We start from the raw sequence: 22,656 nt of genomic DNA, 5'->3' as shown, positions 1-22,656 counted from the left end.
AACCCCCAGATATCTGGCAATATCTTTAGCTTCTCTCCACTAGGGCCCGTTTGCCCCTTTGTTGGGAACTCTCATGGGACAGGACCAAAGCAGCAAATTCGTTCTTTATGCGACCCGCTCCTGACCATGGGAAACATTTGCTCCTTTTCCTTTAACAAATTCTGAGTGGGTAGGCTGTTTCATGCAGTCACTTATTTTTTGAGTTATTTTTCAGCTCATTTTAAGTTTGAAGTGAGAAATGATGTGTTTTTGGAATAGTGTTGTTGGGGTCCAGAGCCAACGCCAAGAAACAATTCCTGAGATGTCTGTCTTTGGTGTAAGAAGGTGGTTTTGTTAAAGCTCAGGGACAGGACCTGAGGAGCAGGAAGAGCTGCTGCTCTGGGCTTATGAGGGTCAATTACATACTTTGGGGTTGAGGGACGTAAATATAAGGGAAGTTCCAAAAGAATTTTCATGTGCTAAAGAAGATTCTGGATAACGGAGGCCTTGCTGTTGTCAAGCTGAGCTAGTTTTTCCCTCTAGAAAGGCATTAACAGTTAAGACAGTTGGCAGTTTCCTGGAGGACTGTTATACGCTGCCTGTCTCCAGTATTTGTCAATCGGCTGCAAGTTATAAGGACATTTAATTTCATTTACATTTCCTTCTGCCTTTATTTCCCACATCAAGAGACAGCAGCCCATGTGTCTCCAACTGTAGTCCTGTTGCAATGCTGTCAAGAAGCTGGGGACAAGTAACACATATTCCCTACCCTTCCAAACTGGGGGAACATGAAGGCTGCCTAGCACCATGCTGTTCAAGGAAAACTTCTTTCCCCAAGTCTGCGGAGTCCTGCTGTTTTTATGCCCTCTATATAAAGGAGAAGTCTGAGAGATGTCTCACCCATTCTTGTCACCAACTCTGAAGTTTCTGCACGGAAATAGAAAACAATTTGGATTGTAACATGTCGACTTTCTGCTGTAGCTGACATGTTCCCTCTTTGCGCCTTTGCCTCTCTTTGTAATCTTTGTAATCTGACAGTTCCGTGGCCATCAGACATGGCCGTTAATGTCTCAATTCCAATTGTATGATGGTTCAAGTTTTGTTGTTTTTTTTTTTTCCTCAGGAGACTCTTCAATCCCAGTGACAATAAGGGGACACGAATGGTTACGGGGAGCTATTTTCTCAGTCCATTTCCCAGAAGCATTTGCGGCTAAGTACCTGCCTCACTAAGCCTCCTTGTTACGATTAAGAAATGGTTGGTGGTTCTCCTTTTCCACTCTCAGTGGAAGGGCAGAATGCACTGAAGCTAAGGTATATTAGGATGTTTTCCTCCGACTGGTTTTTAAAATGTTTTTCTAAGTATGGCTTCATGAACCTTCCTTGTTAGGATCCAGCAGAGTTGGGAGAAATACTGTAAGTCTCTAAGCACAGAGCAAGGGGGAAAGTGATTTTTATTTCTTGCTCACTCTTCCCATCTGCCTACTTGGAAAATATACCTTGATTTTCATTTGCCCTGATCTTTTCTCATACAGAGTAGTGGCCTTCATTTTGAAATTTGGAATTCATGATGATACTTGGCTTAGAAGTTATGTTCTGAAGTGTGTGAAAGTTACATCGAATTACAGATTTATCATGTGCAATGTGATTGCCAGTTTTGGTTGCCTGCAGTGGAAGAAGTATGAAAAGTACCCTTGGAAATAGGGCCTTACAGTTTTGATGATAAGTGTCATTTGAGATCTAGCTCTCCTAAGTTGGCCTCCTAGGTTGAGATTAATGAGGAAGGCGGGGTGTGTGTGCGTGCATGTACATACCATTCACTCACCCAATCCATTTCAGTGAGGTAACACAGAGAATGCAGAACAAGCAACCACAAGGGAAAATGGACAATGGCCACAGATAACCTGTTCCATTCAACTTTGCTCATTAGAACACAATACTAATTTTCTTTTTCTACAGAGGTCAGGCAATAGAGTTTAGTAAAACAAACACCACAGAAACCTCCCTGCCATCCACTTAAGGGTCTGAGGCCTCGTTTCGTTGTACCCCCACTTGTTATTAGCCACGGGACCCTATGTTACTTAACAACCTCTCTGAGCCTTACGTTTCCGTATCTGTGAAACACAGGCAAAGCTCTGTGTTGTGTTGAAGTCTCCTGTGAGGGTGACGCTGTTGCTGGAGTTCCGTGGACACTGCACAGTGTGGGCCCTTGCTGGACGGTATCATGGCCAGGGGACTGGTGGGAGGACTGTGACCCAGAGATCTGGCCCTAACACTGCAGGGTCTTGAATCAGGTTTTCAATTTCAATTCGAACATGTCCCCACTGACTGTATTGTTACAGCACAAAGCCAAGGGCAGATTGGACAATGATTTGTTTAATTTGATGGATGTAGACTGCAGAACTGGGCCACTCCATCTGCAAAGCATCTAGGCTGTAATGATCTGATATTGGCTGTCTACATTCATCAAACTAAGTGTATAATTAGCAAAACACCATTTAACTTTGTGATGTATAGACAGTAATTATGGCTGTTTCTCAATTAAAAATCTCATCCAGAGTCGTGACTTTGGTTGTCACATCTGTGCAGATGATTCCCACATTTGTTTGTACTTCCATCTCCAAATTCTTTCTTAGAAGACTTCTGTTTTTCCAGCAGCTACTGGGCATCTTCTTCATCCTCTCCCTGTCATGTTTCACTCACAAACCTTCCCATCCTCTGTAATCCTCGTTGCAGCCAGTCCCATGTTATCAAGGTGAACTATGACTTCTCCCTCCCCCACACCTTCCACATTCCATCAGATGCCAGATTCTATCAATTTTATGAAGTATCTTAAAATCTTCCCCCTCCTCTGAATTCTACAGCCTTGCTATCCTTCGACTTCATCAAGGCCCAGCGTGTGTGGCCAAAAACTCTATAATCAGCCTCCCTTTTCCAGTATGGCTTCATTCTAATCCATCCTATACATTAATGTTCTCATCTTTGTTTTTCTCCTCCTCCAAAATCCTGAGGGATTCTTGTTGCCTAAAGGATGGAGCCATATTCTTCCCCCTGGCGTCCTCAGCATGCCAAGGCTGGGCTCTAACCTGTCTCTCCAACTTTATTTTGTCTTGCTCACCTTCACGCACACTCTTGAGCAGTGGATTCCTCATTCCCTGCCCTGACTCATGCCCTCCCAGGTGCTCTTCTGGGCTCACACAAGTTTCTTCTCCGGAAGCTTCTCCCCTCCTTCAGTTTTCTAAATCCCACTTGAAGGACACTTGATCTTCAAGAGCCATTCAAATACCTTCTCCTCGCTGCCCTCCTTTAAGCTGTTTGAAAAGAATCTCTCCCTAATATGTACTCCACTATGTGTTTTTGTTTTTTAAGGGTTTTATGTATTTATTTGGGAGAGAGAGAACATATGCACAACTGGGGGGAGAGGGAGAGGGAAAAGCAGACTCCCTGCTGAGCAGGGAGCCAATGGGGGGCTAGATCCCAGGACCACGGGATCATGACCTGAGCCAAAGGCAGCTGCTTAACCAAATAAGCCACCCAGGTGCCCCTGTACTCCACCACATACTAACAAGATTTGTCCTACTTTCTCCTCTCCAGACAGTGAGTTTCTCCAGGGCAGGCTTTGTGCCTATCATCTCTGTATTCAACAGGGTCTATATATCTTGCATGTAATGGCTGCCCCTTGAGTACCTATTGAATAGATGAATGTAAAGGAAGCAAGCTTTGTGGTAAATTTGTTTCTATTTTCTTGCATAGAAAGCAACCACTTATTTGAATATTATAAACGCCTATGTTGGAATATTTTCCTTTGAGAATACTCAATATGCTCCTGTGGCTTTCTTCTTTTTGATAATGTGGGTCCTTTATCAGTGTTATGTAGCACTAATTATAGCGAAGAGGAAAGGAAAATCTGGAAAGTAGTTCACTGAAGAGGAAAATGAACATGGCAATTCTAACTGTAAATGGAATAAATAATATGTTTGGCAAGAAGGACATCTTGAAAGGTGGTGTTCCTCTATTTTAAGAGGAATAATAATAACTTAAAAAAGCAACAGCTTGGAATTTTTTAGGAGAAACTGAACTTGCAAGGACTGTAGAATAGTCAAATCATTCAGATATTTGGCCAGTCTTTTCCTAGAATTTGATGGCCCACTGGATTTAAGAAGAGAGGGGAAAATGGCTGTTGGCCTGGAGCAAGGGACTAATGGAGATAAATTACAGGAATAGTAATGGTTTCACCCTGGGGATGGATGGATGGTGTTTAAAAGACCAGTGTGTCATATAGATGGTGAACTGCTGTTGTCATCGCATTGGCAAACACACTGAAAGAGAATGTGGGCAAACCCAGGCAGTGCATTTTGATGCTAAGGATAGGGTGAAGGATGGAATGAGATGGGAGGATGGAGGCAGGATTTCGTCTGGACACATTTCATGGGAGTAAAATAAAGTGAACATTTAATGGTTTATTTTTAGGCTCATTAAAAAGGCCCAAATCATTAAAATGTTCCATACTGAGATCTCTCCAGGGGATCTGAGTTGGAGCTCTCTGATGGTGCAATGGGATTGGTACCTAAAGGAAGGCCTGATAAGGATTTTGCTTAACATATTACTTTACACGCAGTCGCTGTTAGGTTAAATGCTGTTGGGTTAGAAACCAATATTAACTATTAAATATTCACAAAGGTTCAGATGTACCTCTGCCTAAAGGCAAGAGAATGAGCTGTATGTACAGTCATTATATGCTTCAGATTTTCCAGAACATCTATGATTTTAAATAACTCTGCTATTTTCAATATACATTTAAGTATAAGATGAAAGTTTTGTGACTAAGTTCATAACTCAGAAAAAACTCTGTTGGGGGCACCTGGGTGGCTCAGTGGATTAAGCCTCTGCCTTCCGCTCAGGTCATGATCTCAGGGTTCCGGGATCTAGTCTCACATCCGGCTCTCTGCTAAGCGGGGAGCCTGCTTTCCTCTCTCTCTCTCTGCCTGCCTCTCTGTCTGCTTGTGATCTCTGACTGTCAAATGAATAAATAAAATCTTTAAAACAAAACAAAACAAAACAAAACTCTGTTGGATGTTGGGTATAGAAAATGTGGAGATTGTAATCGTGTGGTCTGTCAAGGGCCCCTTCTCTTTGGGGAATTGATTCTGTTGTAACTGATTTTATTATCTTATGGAGATACTTCCTGAACTGAAATTAGGTTTGTTGGCAATAAAAGGGCTAAATTAATTTCAAGCTCTCCCCCATCTCTCTTGTGTCCTCCCCACTTATAAAAATGCAAGGGCTCAGGTTAAAAAGAAAATCAGAGTTTCAAGAGGGAGGTAATTTAAAGGTCAACATATCCCCATTCCCACTTTTATTGGCTTCCCATTCTACTGAAGGTCAACATCACCACAGCCTCCAGGTTGCTGGATCCATGGGCCAATTTTCAGTCTATACCTTAGCTGACTACTTGACAGTATTTGGCACAGTTGACATTACCTCCTCCTTAAACTGTTTTCCTTATTTGTCTTTCAGAACACTTGTCTCCTCCTACCTCACTAGCTGATTTCCTCAATGTCCTTTGCTAGGTCATCATCTTCTCCACAGTCTTGAAACAGTACTGAGTCCTGCAGCTCAGGCCTTAGACCTCTTCTCTAGATATACTCAACTCTCTCCTGTATGACTCAAAACCGACTGATGAATCCATAATTTGTATCTCCAGCCCCATCCTCTTCCTGAACTCCTGACTTGTATAAGCAGCTACCCCACACCTCCACTTGGATCTTAATAGACACACTACTGTGTTCTCAGAGTTCTTACATATAGTTCATCTATTTTTACTAGTCTTAAAACTTTTAAGCTTCTAATTAAGCATCTCCATGTTCAGAAGTATATATAATTATCATAAATACTTTAATGTAGCTTATTAAATTCAAAAGAGGTGACTTGTTTAACCTCACACATTGTAGAAATTGTAAGTCTAATTTTAAAGTGATTAAGTAAATATTGGAAAGTAATGCCATTCTGAAAAATAGTCACTGTCTTTCACTGTCAGTATCAACATTATAAATAGTAGATGTGATTTTCAGGTGATTGCTAGATGCTTTCTTCTTCATCTTTTAGAGTGATTATATATAACCCAAATCCAGCTGAAACCTAATGGAGGTTGTATATGCAATTGATAATTTATGTTTGTACAGCTTTTTACAAATTGTTTTTTTTAAATAATAGATCACTTGAGATGCACTGAAAACTCTGAGTTAATTAAAGCAGGTATCATTTTTTCTTGCCAAAAATTGAAGCTCAGAGAGAGTTGGTGATTTGTCTAAATCCCACAATATAAATGTTAGAGTTGCCTTTACAACTCTGGGTCATCTGACTCTAAATCCCATTGTTCTCCCGATACTCTAAGTGATTTTCCCTTCAAAGTAACATCCAGGCAGGTGTTCAGGCAAAACACACAGCAAAGCCATGACAAGAAGAATCAGTTATTTTATTTATAATTTTCAGTGATTATCCTCACTATTAAGAAAACTGTGCCATGCCCTTGACATTTTTCCAGAGTCAGCATCCTGCTTAGATACTCTACTATGTTGATGTTTCTAGTTTTTTAAAAATTATCTTTAATTACCCCAAAGATAAATAAATAAAATGGATAAATAGGTAAAGAAGCAAATCACATTAACTTTCAAATCAACATTGGAAATGAAAAGAAATGATTTTCCACACACACTTGGGCTTATAGTCTGTGATAAACGGCAGGCCAGTGTTCAGCTTCATGCTGTTTTCCTGACACCCCTTTATTTATTTTTCATTAATCTGTCTCCCCTGTGTGCCTGGTGCTCAGTAATCTGCTCATCTGTAGCACGATCTATACTATAATCCATTGCTTCTCCCTCCATGCATTTTAATGAAGCCATTTTTGCCTCCTTTACATAACTGCTGTCCTGGTTTCATACTACAACATAACCATTCATTGTCACATCATTGAAAGCAAATCTTTAAAGGAATACCTCAAAATGGGATGGATACAGATTTTTTATTCCCTTTTTTCTTCTTTTTTAAAGAGGGCTTTTGTGAACTCAGCAGCATTTTCATGATTTCATTTTCATTTGATGCTCAGGGTTGGAAATAGATCATCCTGGACGCCGATCCAAGCCATTGGCTTCCTGTGCTCCCCTTCATAGCCCATCTCTTGGCCAGGTGTTCCGAATTCCTGCCCCGTGCCCCCCGGGGTGGTATCTGTCGCCCCAGAACCAGAGAGGGCTGAGCAGGAAGTGCTTGCTTTCATTCCTGTTTGGATTTTGTCTTCCTCCTAGGTTGTCTTGCTCCTCTCTTTCTGGTCACTGACCTGTCTTTGTACCTTTTGTTCTGCTCTGACCACCGGACTGTGCACACTACAGGCCTGTGTTTGTCTGCCTAGCTTCTGGCTGTTATTCTCTGTATGAGTCTGATTCATGGCCTTGTTCTAATGCTGGTATCCTGGCCAATGTCGCTCTCCTGGCTGTTCAGGGAACCAGGGAGCTTCTTGTCCTGAACTTTTCCATCCACATCTTGCCTCATCCTGACCTCATTGCTTTCTCTTCCTCCCTTCTCAGTCTTGCCTTAGTTTTCCAGACCATTCATTCATTCCTTCATTCATTCAGCAACCTACTATTAAATGCCTCATGTGTGTTGTTGAGACAAAGGTAAATAAGACATAAGCTCTGCCCATACAGTATTCACAAACTAGATGATAAACAAACACAAAAATGTGCAGATCTAGAGTCTGTGGGACCTGAAACTTAGACAAATTTGGGTGCTCTCATTAAGGAAAGAATGCACATTTCTGAATATTTAGTTTGGAAAGGGCTTTAGAAGGGGTCTATTTGAGCAAGGGCCTTGAAGCTTCACAGTGCACAGTAAACTACATGGTAAATCCATCTGTATGGATGAAGAGCTTTCAAAAGGGGTCAAACTCTAGAATAGAAATATGCAGGGCACTAAGCAAAGGCAACTCATCCATCCCTGAATATCAGGGATGGCTTCATGGCAGAGGCTATCTTTAATCAGTTTTAAAGGCTAAGTACAGTTTAACTAGATAAAGAATGGGGGAAGGAGAGAGAGGCAGACAGGCAATCTGCACAGGGGGTCCAGCATATGGGTGAAGACCATAGTAGTGAGTCCTGGGCACTGCTAACAGGGTAATTTTGCTGGAGTACAGGGTGAAAGCATGAGACTGGAGAAGGAAGCTGGTAGTGAAATCCTTAGAATCTGCACCACAGTAAGGATCTTGAGCTTTTGTCTTTACTTAGATTTTCATCTCACACAGACCCCTATGGCCGGAGAATATGCACATGTGGATATCTGTTAGGAGATGTGGCAGTTGTTCTGGGAGAAGGTGACAGAGTTATGAACTAAATTCATAATAGCATGAATGAAAAGAGGAAGTAGGTCCAGAAATACAGAGTTGAGATGTAGGGTAAGGAGGAACCACGGGCTTTCTAACCTGGGCCAGTGAGTGGATGGTGGACCACTGGATGAAAGTGGGGAGAGACAGAAGATGGTTTAAAGGGAGACAGTATGTTTAGTTTTAGGGCAACTCAGCAGAGGCATTCTGAGGAACCAAGGTTGGGAACCTGGGAAGGGAGCTTGGGAAGGTGTTGGAACCACGGGGAGATGGGGGGCAGTCTGAGGACAGGAGAATCCAGTGTCATAGCTGCAAAAAGAGGAAGCCACGTGGACATGCTAAGTGCTGCAGTCTCACAATAAAAAGATCATAACATGCACTCTGGGTTTGTCAATGGGAAGTCATTGGAGATGCAGATGAGGTGGTGGTGGGAATGAGCCAGATTTCAAGAGGCTGGGGGTTGGGGGAGAGACGAGGAAGTAGTGACAACTGTGGACATGGTAGAGAGATTTTTGGAAGAGAAAAGGTTAAAAGGTATTGGGCAGTGACTAGAATCTAAGGGAACTTTTAAATTTATTGTTATTTTTTAAAGATGGAAGATGCTTCAGTGTTTTTCCTTTTTTTTTTTTAAGTTGAGAGATGCTTGAACAACATGCATATAGCCAGAGAGGTTAAATATTCAGAAGGTGGGACAAAACGAGGTCCAGTTATCTGTGGCACTGTCTGTCTTCCCTGGGAAAGCCAACTGGAGATCCTCTTGCTCCTTCTAGAAGATGAAATCTGTCCCTTCCCTATTTGAGAAGTATAGGTCTGGCTGGTTGGTTTTCAGATCTTTTATGTTTTCTGTCAACTCTGAGGTTCAGTGATTGATTTATTGATGGCCCAAAGAAACGTGTGTGTATGTTGGCCTACAGTGGTACTGAGTCAGTTAGCATGGAATGAGAACAGGGAAAGAGTAACAGCAGGTAGAGAGGAATATCCTTACCTCTGACATCCCTCTCTTTCTGTAATCCTTGCTTCCTCATGGACTTTCCTGGCAGGGAGCTGTTTGCTTCAATAGGAATAGCATTATTTTGGGGTAGAAAAAGATCAGGAAATGGTCAGTTTGCTTTTGCTTCTGGAAACCTGTAATTGAAGACATTATTAAAACCACCGGTATCCATTCTAGAGGCAAAGGAATTCAAAAGCTACGTCCCAGAAGCCATCTCAAAGCTGTGAAACCGAGATCCCATTTGCCAGCAGCTGAGAGCAGAGAAAAATTGGCACAGACAATAAATGTGAAAACGCTTTACAAACCAGAACATGCTCTACAAATGTCAGTTATTACCATCCTTTCTGAAAGCTGTTTGCAGAAATATTTGCCTGAAGACCCCACAATACTCAAAATAAAACCACAGTAACTCAAAGGCAGTTGTATTCCTTTTTAAAGCATATGTTTTATTGTGGCATAGGAAACTCAACTGCATTTTCTGCTTAATGTCCACTTGACAGACTTGGTGGAATAAGAAGTCTCCTCCCGTCTCTCACGTAGCACATAAATGTGTGTTGAAGCAGGCCTGTTATCATGTAACCACGACGCGAAATGAAAAGTACTTCTCCGCCATGCCTCCTTGATGGCTGTGAATAATAAACATCCCAATAAGCACCGCAGCACTAAAGCCCAATTAGTATTAATGTTAAAAAGACTTTCGCCCATTAAAGGAAGAAAAAAAATATGCTACTTAGTTATAATCAGGGGAATGATGAGCTATGGGCAAATAACAAAAAAACAACATTAGGATTCATGATGGGTAACACGTTTACCATTTGTGCTTGGAAATGCATTGAACTTAAAACAGGAACGTTAAAAAAACAAAAAAACAAAAAACAAAAAACAAGGGTGTCTGGCTGGCTCAGTCGGTAGACCATGTGACTCTTGATCTCAGGGTTGTGAGTCCAAGCCCCATACTCGGCAGTAGAAATTACTTAAGAGAAAAAAAAAAGAGCAAATAGGAACGTTGTCTTGTGTGATCTGATTTTTAGAGACAGGGAATCCAAACCCAATCATTCCTTCCCAAACTCAGTGATCTATATCTCACTTATTGATACCAGAATATGTATGAAGATGACTTTATTTCTCTAATTCAAGGCTTTGCTCCTGGTTAAAACACACATTCTAGGGAAATTTAGTTTTTTGTCATTGCTAAGTGTGAATGAGTTTCTGTTTTTTTGTTTTTTTCTCTGAAGTAGGTGGATATGTGTTCCTATGTAAGGGTGGGAGAGGGACAGGCAAGGCAAGGGACAGCCCATGATTCTCTTCACAGTTAGCGTGGGACTGGGGCAGCCTGAAGTTTCACAGCAGGGGTGGTGGTAATTTACCCCAATTCCATCCTTCTTTGTGGTTTCTGAGCCTCCGTGGTTTACATATTACCCATTGTGAGTAAACATGTGTCCAGAGAAGGACCATATTTCCAGATTTCCTCCCATCTCACTCCTTCCAGCAAGGGCTGCCAATGAGATACAGGCAGAATTCACTTGACGTGACTATGGAGAACACTCCTTAGAAAAGGGACAGGCTTTGAAGAGGCATATTTTTTGCTTTCTCACCTCATATCCTTCTTTCTGCTGGGAACGCAGGTTTGATGGCTTCCAAAGCACTGGTGCTCTAGCAACCGCCTTTCAAGTATGAGGATAAGGAACAGCACTATTGGAACAGAGAGCTGAAAGTAGCCTTAGTTTCTGGTGACAATAGGTAGTACTCCTAACAGGTCTGGACTGCTCACCTTTGGATTTCTTATTACAAAAGGCAGAATGAAATCTTTTACCACCCTTTTTTCTTGTCTCTGCTACTCACAGCTGAACTCAATTCCTAACTGATGCAGATGTAGGTACATTTTGTAATAAACACACACACACACACACGAACAAAATAAAAGTTTAGAACCCTGGGCAAAGTTCCGTGTCCATTTCTGGACCCCACACCCAAAGGTGGGTATGGACACTTGGTAACCTTTCAGAGGAGGGCCCCCCATCCCCACACACATGCACACACACACACACACACACACACACACACACACGTTACCTTGTCCAAATACATTAATTAGACGTGTGATTGTAGTATTCCACTGAGTCTCATGATAGAAATATTCCTTGTTTTCAAGTTGTGCACAGTCTGTGGTAGATCACGCAGGTGCAAGCATGATAAAATATTTGAAAAACAATGGCTGCAAAGTCAAGTTAAAAAGACTAGACATATTTGGAGAGAATATAAAAAGTGATATAGAATGTCTATCTGAAAGGATTATTGTGCAAAGAATTTTGACCTGGCAGTTCACATATCATGTGAGAACAAAACAAGTGGCAAAGATACTGATCTAGAAAGGATTTGCAGTGAAATGGGAGCTCAGAGGTGAATTTACTGAGAAGCCAATGACGCTTACCCATTGGAGTCCTCATCTGCATGGACTCCGTCCTTCCAAGGTCTCAGGAGAGGTGCTAGACGCATGTACACATATTCTTCTGTGTTTCTAAATTTGCAAAAGTAATACATTTTAATTGCAATTGGTTCAGATCACTGTTTCTTTCCAGCTTGACTCCCCCTATGTCATGTTTCCCCTTCTGTTGGACAGTGGTGGAATAACTGGGGCTTCTCTGGAATCCAAGTAAGAGGAAAGATAAATCAGTCTTGTCTCTTGTCAATGCCTAGTTAAAATGCAAGTTCTTGCCTATATGCCTATATAGAAGAATATATATATATATATATATATATATATATATGTATATATATTTAAGTGGAGGAGGGGCTGAGGGAAAGGGACAGAGAGAATCTTCAGCAGGCTCTACACCCAGTGCCAAGCCCCATGCTTGGGGCTTGATCCCATGACCCCGAGAGCTTGACCTGAGCCGAAATCAACAGTCTGATGCTTAACCAACTGAGTCACCCAGGTGCCCCAGAAATATTTTTTTAATGAAGTATGTACATTGCATAAACACCACATATATTGTCTTTTTCGATGGGAATCACACAACAGAAGATCTATTAACATTCCCGTACTCTCATGCAGAAACCTATAGCGCAAACCTACAGAACATTAATGATGTCATGTGGGAAGTCATGTTTTGTGTATCCCATTATTAAAAGAATATTTTGATCAACCATACAGAGGCAAGACTGATTTATCTTTCTATTTCCCCTATTGGAAATCTTACAAAGTTTATAAAATAATTCCTAAGAAGAGTGATCAAGTATTATGGCAGGAGGGGCCACTAATCTTCAGGTCTTCCCAGGAGAGTAAAAGAAAACATTTGTGTTCTCTCCCTTTAAAATGGCAAATAAACCAAGGGAAAAATACATACCACATGAAAAGAGCCTCACTCTTCCTATCCTGGCACACAAATGAAAAGGATTAATAGGATTTGAGTGTGAGTGAGCTTAGAGTTCCTGTGATCAACCCCTGTAATTTTACAGATGAAAGATGGAAACTCCCTGGAGGGTCAGCGATGCTGCCAAGGTCAAGCCCTGTGGGCCACAGAGCCAGGCCCCAGGGCACAACTCCTGATCCTCAGTCTGGTGTGTGTTCTCTTTGTCATAGTCACGTTCAATGTGGTGGGGAAGTTTTGGATAGAGTTGTTCATTGTCACATTAATACTCTTTTATGAAAATGGATTTAGTAATTTTTGCTGGAGGTATAAAAAAATTGAGTAAGTTCTCATTTATTTGAATTGACTTGAGTGCATGGCCCGCCTGAAGGTTTCAGAAAAGGCTAGGTAAATTTTCAAGATCCGTTTAGCCTTAATAGTGGATGATTTTCATTCATCCATCCTCTTTAGCAAGCATTTCTGGAGGCATCTTCCATAAACAGAGCATCATGTTGTGCACACAAAATAAAATAATAGAATAAAAAAAATAGAATGTAAAAACATGGAGCTCTCCGCTCTCATGTGGGAAGAACCACACCACTCAGGCACCAAAGGATGTCTTAGGTATAAACTGTACATAGGCAGTGACTGAAAAAAGTCTCCATTGACCAGAGCTACTGCTAGAGCAAAGTTCTCTGCCATGGAGGAGGACCAAACACCCAAGTATAGTGGGACTGATTCAGCTGAAAACAAAGGTATGCAAAAAAAAAAAAAAAAAAAAAATGTATGCAGTAGTTGTGAATTCCTGCTTTCATTGTTAAAAATGCCCACTGATGGAGACAAGCTATTCCTGCTTCCACTGTGTTGGGAAGAGGAGATACTCAGTTTCCCCGCTTGTTAATGAAAAGACATACATGTTTTAAAAAAAACCAAAACACCATCTGGGAGTTTAATATCCAGTTGGGGAGCAAACCCTATTTCTCCCCAGCCAATATCCAAACACATACATTTAATAATAGTACATGGCACTTATCAAAATTATGATACAGAGAGTTGAATGCCATAGCATTCAACACTCGTTGAACCAAATTCCTCTCCTTAAATTGAGGTGTGTGTTAAGATTGTCTTGAAGATATTTAAGAGGGATAAGCCATTACTTTCAGCGTTTTCTAAGGCAGAGTGCACTCCCCTTCACAACCATGTTGAGGTTTGAGTGTGTAATATGCAGGTGTCCTAGGTGGTAATGGATCCCCCGCTAGGATGGGGCTTATGTACAGAGAGGTTTATGCAGAGGAAGTCAGTGCCCCAGCTTGGGTGGTAGAAAAGAGTCAGGGTAGGGGTGCCTGGAGTGCAAAGTCCATTGATCATTGGATTCTTGCTTTTGGCTTGATGTTGGAGTTGTGGGATCGAGCCCTATGTGAGGGCTCTATGCTCAGCTCAAATTCTGCTTGGGTTTCACTCTCCCTCTTCCCCTCTCACCCCCACTCTCACTCTCAAATAAATAAATAAATAAATAAATCTCAAAAAAAAAAAAAAACAAAGAAAAGTATCAGGGTAACTATCTTGAAATTGCATGTATTCTTAAGTCTGGTACTCTATGCACTATTTCTTTTGGCAGGGGGCAAGTAGTATGTAAAATGATGTCATTCTAGTCTGCAATATTCAAAGAAACAAAACAAAAATGAATATATTTTAAAGAAACCTACACTGAAATCCTCCCATTCCCTTCCTTACCCTTTCTCCCATTCAAGCCTCTAGGCATTTCTGGGCTCCCCACTAGGGGATTCTCCTTAGCACAGTGTGTGTGTGTGTGTGTGTGTGTGTGTGCGCGCACGCGCGCGTGTCCCTGTGTGCTTGTGTGCACTGCGGGGTGGTGGGGAAAGGTGGAAGTTGATGTGAGGCAAGTTTGACAAGAGTTTGTTCATTCCAGGGGGAAAGTCTCTGCATCCTGCTTCCCAAGCAGAATGCTGGGGACCTGGTAAAAACCTGGAAAGAAATGGAGCAATTTGAGACACAAGGGCCCTGTAACTCTAAGGCAGAGTCTTGAACTTGAAAGACCACAGAGTGAGACTCTCTGCACAGAATCCAGGCCTGGAAGGTATAGACAGCTCTGCAGGTTTCTGTGGCTTTCCATGTCCTAATGGAGCACGGAGTCACAAAATGATGGTGATGCCCGCATATGTGTCATGTTGGAGGTTGGAGATGGAGTCAGATAGATGGGATCAGGGGACGTCCTACCCATCCTGCAGCCAGATGCCTCCTTTCCCAAAATGTGACATGACTTTGACCTTCTGGAACTTTGACACTACCCAAGGGCAAGACTCAGGGGTCTCCAGATGACCAGGGAACTTCCTGCTGTCTGGGGGCATTAGGCTTTCTAAATACAAATTAGGTTTTACTACAGAAGAATAAAGTTTTATTTCTGACACCTAGAATTTATTCACTGAGATTTGTGCCCCCTATACCAATTTATTTTTCCTCCTAAAATATGTCTTAAACAATTACTCTTGTCTTTGTTTGAGCCGTTGAAGTTTCACAGGCAGGATCCAGATAAAAATTCACACACTACTCCTAAAGCTGCTTGACTCTGTGTGGTTTCCAACCAATTTTCTGGTAACTGTGCAAAGTTTAGAAACTTCAGGCTAAAGATTTGACATGACACTTGACAGAAATAAAGCCTTTAGCAAAACCCACCAGAGCTGTCCTTCAGATGAGTGGACTCTCTTCTGGAAACATTTCTGGCCAGGTTGTTGTGGGGCTTGTATCTATTGAGATTCTCCCAGAATTTACAAAATGTAAAAGTGGACTTTATCAATGCAGTGTTAGCTAAACTCTCATGCACTGAGAATAGTAGCGCCTCAGTAGAAGGCAGAAAATGACGGAATAGGATATAGCCTAAGCCAAAGCTTACCAGCTTCTCATTTGTTGGAGCCAGGGAGGGTGAAGGGAGAGTGAGTAATTGAAGTCCAAGTGCTTTAAAACCACCTAAAACTTGATGGTCAGTAAGCTTCTGGATGGTTGGATTTGTCAGAGCAGCAAGGAAGGGAAGACCACTTTCTTGAGTGCGGGATGAATGCTTGATAAAAAAGAGGTCTGTGAACCTCCATTGGCACTTGAGCAGGTGATCACATACAGAGCTAGAGAGGAAAGATCAGGGTTTCTACCCAGTTTAAGTCTTGCACAGGGACTAGGTAGAGTCCTCCCTCTTCCCATTAAAAAAAATTGAAGCGAAATCCACATAACATAGTATTAACTATTTAAAAGTGCACAAATTAATGGCTTTAATACATCCGTGATGTTGTACCGGCACTACTTTATCAGGTTCTAAATTATTTTCATCACCCTCAAAGTGGTCACCTCCCATTCTCCTCTGTCCCTGATTCCTGACAACCACCAGTCTGCTTTTGGTCTCTACAGATGGACTTTTTCCCTGCATATTCATATAAATGGAATCATATGTGGCCTTTTGTGTCTGCCTTCTTTTGTTTAATGTAATGTTTCTGAGGTCCATGCACATTCTGTCATGAGAGTACTTCTTATTTGACATACTACTTCTGATGGGCCACAGGAAAGTTTAACATTTAATTGCTTGTGTTTATCACAGCTTTCAAAAGAGGAGACCGAAGTTCTGGTTCATTTCTTCAAGCAGACCTCTTCATCTTCTGTATTCTTTAAAATCCTCATTTGAAATGGACATTGGTTGTTTTTGCCTACCCAGACTCAGAGCTCCTTGTAATAGCTCCTGACATTGTGTAAGGCATGATCTCTCCCCCACTCAGTCTTTGGAGTTCAGGTAATGGTGATCTAACTCCAAGAGTGGGTGCTGTCCTCAGGATGCCCAGTAAAGGCTTTATCTCCTTGGCCACAGTTCAAGACGACACATACTCTAGTGGCATGAATCATTCTTGGACCACTGAAAAGTGTTTCCTCTCTGTTGGACTTGAAGCTAGAAGGTGTAAGCCTGCCAGGTGTTTCCACGTAGAGAGTTAAGCCAGTGCAAAGAAAGCAGAGGGAAAAGAAGGTTCAAAAGAGCTGAGTTCTGGTGACATTGTTGAGCCACTTTGAGTGGCCATGTTTAATTAGTTACAAACCTTTTTTTGTTGTTGTGTTTTTCTTTCTTTCTTTCTTTTTCTTTCTTTCTTTCTTTCTTTCTTTCTTTTTTTTTTTTTTCAACAGTCTGAGTTGAATTTCTGGCATAGCTGTCGCTGGAGGGCGTGAACATGACCATATTGACCTAGGGCTGGTGTGGTATGGATGAGAACATTCCAACCCCAGGGAAATCCTTAATGTTCTTTGAAGTGATGACTGCTCTACTCTACATCTTCTCATTTTGTCTGAGTAGTGCTTTGTGCTTTTATAGCAATAGCAGGAAAGTAAAATACTATTTGGAATTTTGATATTTGCCTACCTATCCATATCAGTATCTTTAATCTTAAATATATTTAGCGTAAGTTTAAAAATTCTAAACTTCTTTCTCTTTGGTTTCATGACATTAGCTCCTTGATAGGGATATTCTTTTTAGTTCAATAGAATGAAGGATAGACTTTCATTCAATAGCATAGAAAAAAATGTGGGTCATTTTACCAGTAAAAAACCTTGAGGAATAACATTTTATATCATCAAGGTCTTTCTGATTCAAGGCATCGTAAGTGCCATAAACAGAAAAAAAAAATAGCTTTTGAAAATTAGAGTGGTTTTTCCCCTCAGTCTTTTTAGATTCTCATGTTTTACACTAATAAAGTTGGGAACTTTGCATATTCCTTAAAAACATTCTTCTCTCCAATGTGACTCAAAGTTTTAAGATAAACTCCCAACTAAAATTTGGTAGAAAGTAAGCAGCAGAGAACTTTCCTCCCATGTTCTATTTTGCTTTAAATAAAAAGAAGATGAATTATAGAGGAATAGTCCCAAAGGTGTATTCTTTTAGTCAAGAATGTCTCTTTTTGTCATGGAGATTCAGCTCACCTTTGGGCCTCTTGCAAAGAGTACCAGAAGTGGTATATTTTCATCAAAAACTATTTTGGGGGGCACCTGGGTGGCTCAGTCGTTAAGCGTCTGCCTTCGGCTCGGGTCGTGATCCCAGGATTCTGGGATCGAGCCCCGCATCAGGCTCCCGGCTTGGTGGGAAGCCTGCTTCTCCCTCTCTCACTCCCCCTGCTTGTGTTCCCTCTCTCGCTGTGTCTCTCTGTCAAATAAATAAATACAATATTTAAAAAAAAAAAACTATTTTGGCATGTAGTGGTTGATCAAAGCATTTCTTTAAAAAATTTAGATTCCATACATTTAAAAAACTCCTAAATAATCTAGTTGGGTATTGGTATGAATTGAATTGTGTCCCCCCAAAAGCTATATTAAGTTCGAACCCCTAGTACCTCAGAATGTGAGCTTATTTGGAAAAAGGGTTATTACAGATATAGTTAAGATGAAGTCATATTGGAATAGGGTGGCCTCTAATCCAGCATGACTGGTGTCCTTATAAGGAGATGGCCATGTGAAGACAGTGACACATATATGAGAACACCAAGTGACAATGAAGGCAAAGTTTGAAGTTCTGGATCTGCAGGGCAAGGCATAACAAAGATTGATGGCAAACCCAAAAGAAGCTAGGAAGAGTTAAGGATTTGCCCTATAGGTTTCAGGGGGCACATGGCCTTGCTGACACCTTGATTTCAGAGTTCTGACCTCCAGAACTATGAGACAATAAATTTCTGTTGTTCCTAAGTCACCTAAGTTCGTTTTTCGAACATCATTATGGCAGTGCCAGGAAACTGATAAATAATTATATTTTTATATAATGATAATTTTTTTGCAATGATAGAAAAGGATACTATAAATAAGACCCCTACCCATTTGACTTTCAAGAGACTTTGAACCGTTTGCCACATCTACTCTGAGAATGAAGGCCATCCTAAGCCTCTAGTCTTGCAGTATGCCAGAAAATGTCAACATCACTCTGAAGGGACACATAGTTATTATGAAGGGTCCCAGAGATTTTAATCATTTTAATCAATACAGAGCTCAGTCTCCTTGGGAAGAAAAAGAAGAGGCTCCAGGTTGACAAAGGGTGTCAGTCAGCATAGGCTGCTATAACAGAATTCCACAGACAAGGTGGTTTGTAAACAACAGAAATGCATTTCTCACAGTGCTGGAGACTGGGAGTCCAAGATCAACACTCTAACAGATTCAGTGTCCTGTGAAGACCTGCTTCCCATTTCACAGATGGCTGTCTTCTCACTGTGTCCTCTTATGGCAGAAGGTGCAAGGATGCTGACTTTCCAGGATCTGTTCTACAAGGTCACTAATACCATTCATAAGGGTGCCACCATCATGACCCAGTCACCTCACAAAGGCTCCATCTCCAAATACCGTAACTTTGGGGATTAGGTTTCATTAGATGAATTTGGGAGGGACACAAACATTCATTCTCTAGCAGTGGGGAAAAAGAAAGGAACTGGCTCCAGTTCGGACTATCTGTAGTCAGGTACAGAAGATGATCAAGAATGAGATTCTGGGCTTCCATTACAAGGTGAGGTCTGTGTATTCTCACTTCTCCTTCAGTGTCGTTATTCAGTAGGATGGGTCTCTTGTTGAAATCAGTAGTTTTGGGGGGTGAAAAATAGTGTAGTGTTTGAATGAGTCCAGGAATTGCTTGTTCAGTAGTTCAAGCCCAGAAAGATGACTTAGGTCTTGAAGGAAATGACATTGAATATGTATCATGTTTAGCTTCTTTGATTCAGTCACAATAGTTAAAAGCAAGAATATCAGAAAAATTCCGGATGGTATATGTCTCTGGAAAAAAAAAAAAAAAAAAAAAAAGACAAACAACAGAAACAGTTCCAGCCTGATGAATAAGATCTAAGAATTGTCCAGTTACAGAAACAAGATGCTGGATCTACTTGTGGTATTTAAAAGATGCGGTAGAAGTCTTCTATTGATTTCAGACTTGTTAGAAAAGAGAGGGAGAGATCCCGATAGGTGACTTGGCAATATTATGATCCATGATCCTTAAAAAAATCTTCAAATTCCGTGTTATAAAATAGAAGACTATAACTATGAGAGAGTTCAAAATGCCCCAAGGACATGATATGGGAAGAGGACGGTGTCCTGCCCAGCTGTTATTTGCTTGCACTGTACCCAACTTCTTCCTAAACCCAGAGGTTCTCACACCCTTGTGTGGGATCTCTGCATTTCCTCTCCCCTTCTTTTCTCCTCTACTCCCCCTTGCTCCATTAAAAACAATCCTATAAAATTTTGAGACAGGATCTCTGAAAACACCAATGCCCTTTAGATGGGATACCAATGACACAACTGATTTATTTTTAATGTGATAATTCTGTTATTTTTGCCAAACCATGAAAGCATCCAAACACAAAAATCCAGACTGGCAGCCACGTGGAAGGCATTGCCAACTTCTCGGAGTCCCTGGGCAGCACCTTGAGAATTGGCTGTGATAATTACCTAGTGCAGTGTTTCTTAACCCTGATTGCACATTAAAATCACCTGGGAAGATTTTTTTAAACATTCTCACTCCAGACCAATTAAATCAGAAGCTCTAGGGAGAGGGCCTAGGCATCAGCAATTTGTAAAAGATCCTCAGGTGATTCCAGCATGCAGCCAGGGTTGAGAACCGCTGGCTTAATGTCATGTTGTGTTACCACTGGAGTCAGGACACTCTGATAACAAGAGGCAGAGGTGAGCACCCATCCCTGCCCCTTACAGCTCTCTGCTTTTTGTCTGATTGGAGTTATAATAAAGCCTGAGTGGAACTAAGATTAAGCCTGGTAATTGTCATGGCAATGCCCTAGATTTTTCTATCAAATCCAATCTTATTTGTGACGGGAGACGCAGAAGTGACTCTAGTGATGTTAAAATATTTCTGCTACTATTTAGAATATTCAGCATTAAACGCAACAGAGTTTTCTCGTAAAATTTCAAACAGGAAAACTTTTAAAAACAGCAGATATCACCCGAATAAAAAAAATTATCATTAATTGTAAAGTGTGCTTGATCACAGAGAATTATCTAGGCAATCAGCATCATGTATAGCCTTTAATGCCTTCTGTCTGCTGAATGTGCGTTCTGCATATTGATCACAAATTTGCAAATTTTTCTAGCTTATGCCTCATCACTCCCTTCTTTGATTAAATATAAAATAAGTGGGATTTGATAATCATGAAGTTGGGAGGGACCTGTGGAAACCATTTTGTCTAGCCCTGTCAATTTGCAATTGTATACCAAATCCACGAAGAGAGTCAGGCTTTTCTGGTCCTTCTGTTAAATTCATGAATGCTCTAATATAGACCACTGCAGCATCCTTCTAATGGCTCCCCCTTTCCTGCCCTCCTTTTTCTCTACACTCCACAGACTCTTTGTGATGGTTCTAGACACAAATCCAATCAAATCCCTCCCTTCCTTGCTTGACATTCTTCAATGACCCCTTATTTGCCTCTGGTCTGAATTCAAACTCCTTAGCGTCACCTACAATCCTTTGTGAATGATCTGACCCTGCCTCCCTCTGCAGATTCATCTCCTAGAGCCTCTCTTTTTCACTCTAAATTGTAGTCATACCAGAGTTCTAAGTGGTCTGAATGCAGTTCTCCAAATGTGTCCTTATACTACCTTGTGTCTGCACATGCCATCTTTTCTATCTGAGATGCTTTCTCTCCCCTTCTGTAGGGAGACCCTAGCTCTGTTCTCCCATTTGTATAGTTCATATTGGGTTGTAATGAGCAGGGGAGAGAGAAATCAGAAATCGCAGCACAAGATGTGGAAAGTGGGAGAAGACTTACTGAAATGACAGTAGAAGTTTGTTGGATGGAATTTACTTCCTGAAATAAAAGGTCTTCTCAATTCTTTCTGTATAAAGATCTTCGAAGTTCCGTATAAGACCAAGTTCAGATGGGTTGAAAATGGAACTCTCTTGGGGGCAGGTGGTAGTAGTGGTTGTATTTCAGGGACCATAAGTAGAGAGAGAATGGTTTCTTTTCTATCTGTCATCATCATCACCATCATGTGTCTTTAGTGGGGTTTCAGGTGTGGAAGTTATTTAACCACACTCTTCAGTTCATGGCATCTTACTAGCATTGCTTTACACAAAGATGCTATTTAATCTAGTTTTTTTTTCTTTTAACTTTATTAAAATTTTTATGCAAATGCTTATTCCTGTTCCCCTTCTACCACATAGGAAACCCTTCCGATGTATTTAATGTTCATCTTTTTATTTGTATGTGTTGTTTGGTGGTCCATCTAAAAATTGACTTTTAGTAGTACTGTATTCTATACTTCATTCTATAGCTTTCTTTTTTTCCACTGTGTTTTTAATATTATACCTGTTGCTATGTGTATTTGGAGTCTGGCTTTCTAGCTGCCCAACCATCACATTTCACCTTTGCATGTCTTCCCCTCCCCCATCTTGGGGACTGAGCCCCTGGAGAGCTTCCAATATTCTGTTCCTATGGACAACTTTGAAAGGTATAGCCTCTTGCATGTCCCCTTATGGATGTGTGTGAGCCTGTGTCTGTGATAGGTACTCAGGAAGGGGGTTCTAGATGTGTACACACTTGACCTGACCAAATGGTGCCATTGATTTGCCAGGTTGTATGACAGAATGTGCACCTGTCTACATGCCTGCTGGCACGGCATGATATTGTTACCTCTCCACCAACACTTGGTATGACCCAGCTCTCTAGGATCTGCCCATATTAGAGAAGTAAGGTACGGCCTCATTTTGCTTTCCTTATTTTATTTCTTAAATATTTTATTTATTTATTTATTTGAGAGAGAGCATGAGCCAGTGAGCACACAAGCAGGAGGAGTGGCAGAGGGAGAGAGAGAAGCAGGCTCCCTGTTGAGCAGGGAGCCCGACGCAGGGCTGATCCCAGGACCCTGAGATCAGGACCTGAACTGTAGGAAGGCAGCCATTTAACCAACTGAGTCACCCTGGTGCCCCTGATTTTCTTATTTTAAAT

The sequence above is a fragment of the Enhydra lutris genome, unplaced genomic scaffold, assembly GCF_002288905.1.
Source record: "Enhydra lutris kenyoni isolate GAN:26980312 unplaced genomic scaffold, ASM228890v2 scaffoldscaffold5, whole genome shotgun sequence".
Lineage (NCBI taxonomy): Eukaryota > Metazoa > Chordata > Mammalia > Carnivora > Mustelidae > Enhydra > Enhydra lutris.
Note: the sequence above shows the minus strand (reverse complement) of the source record.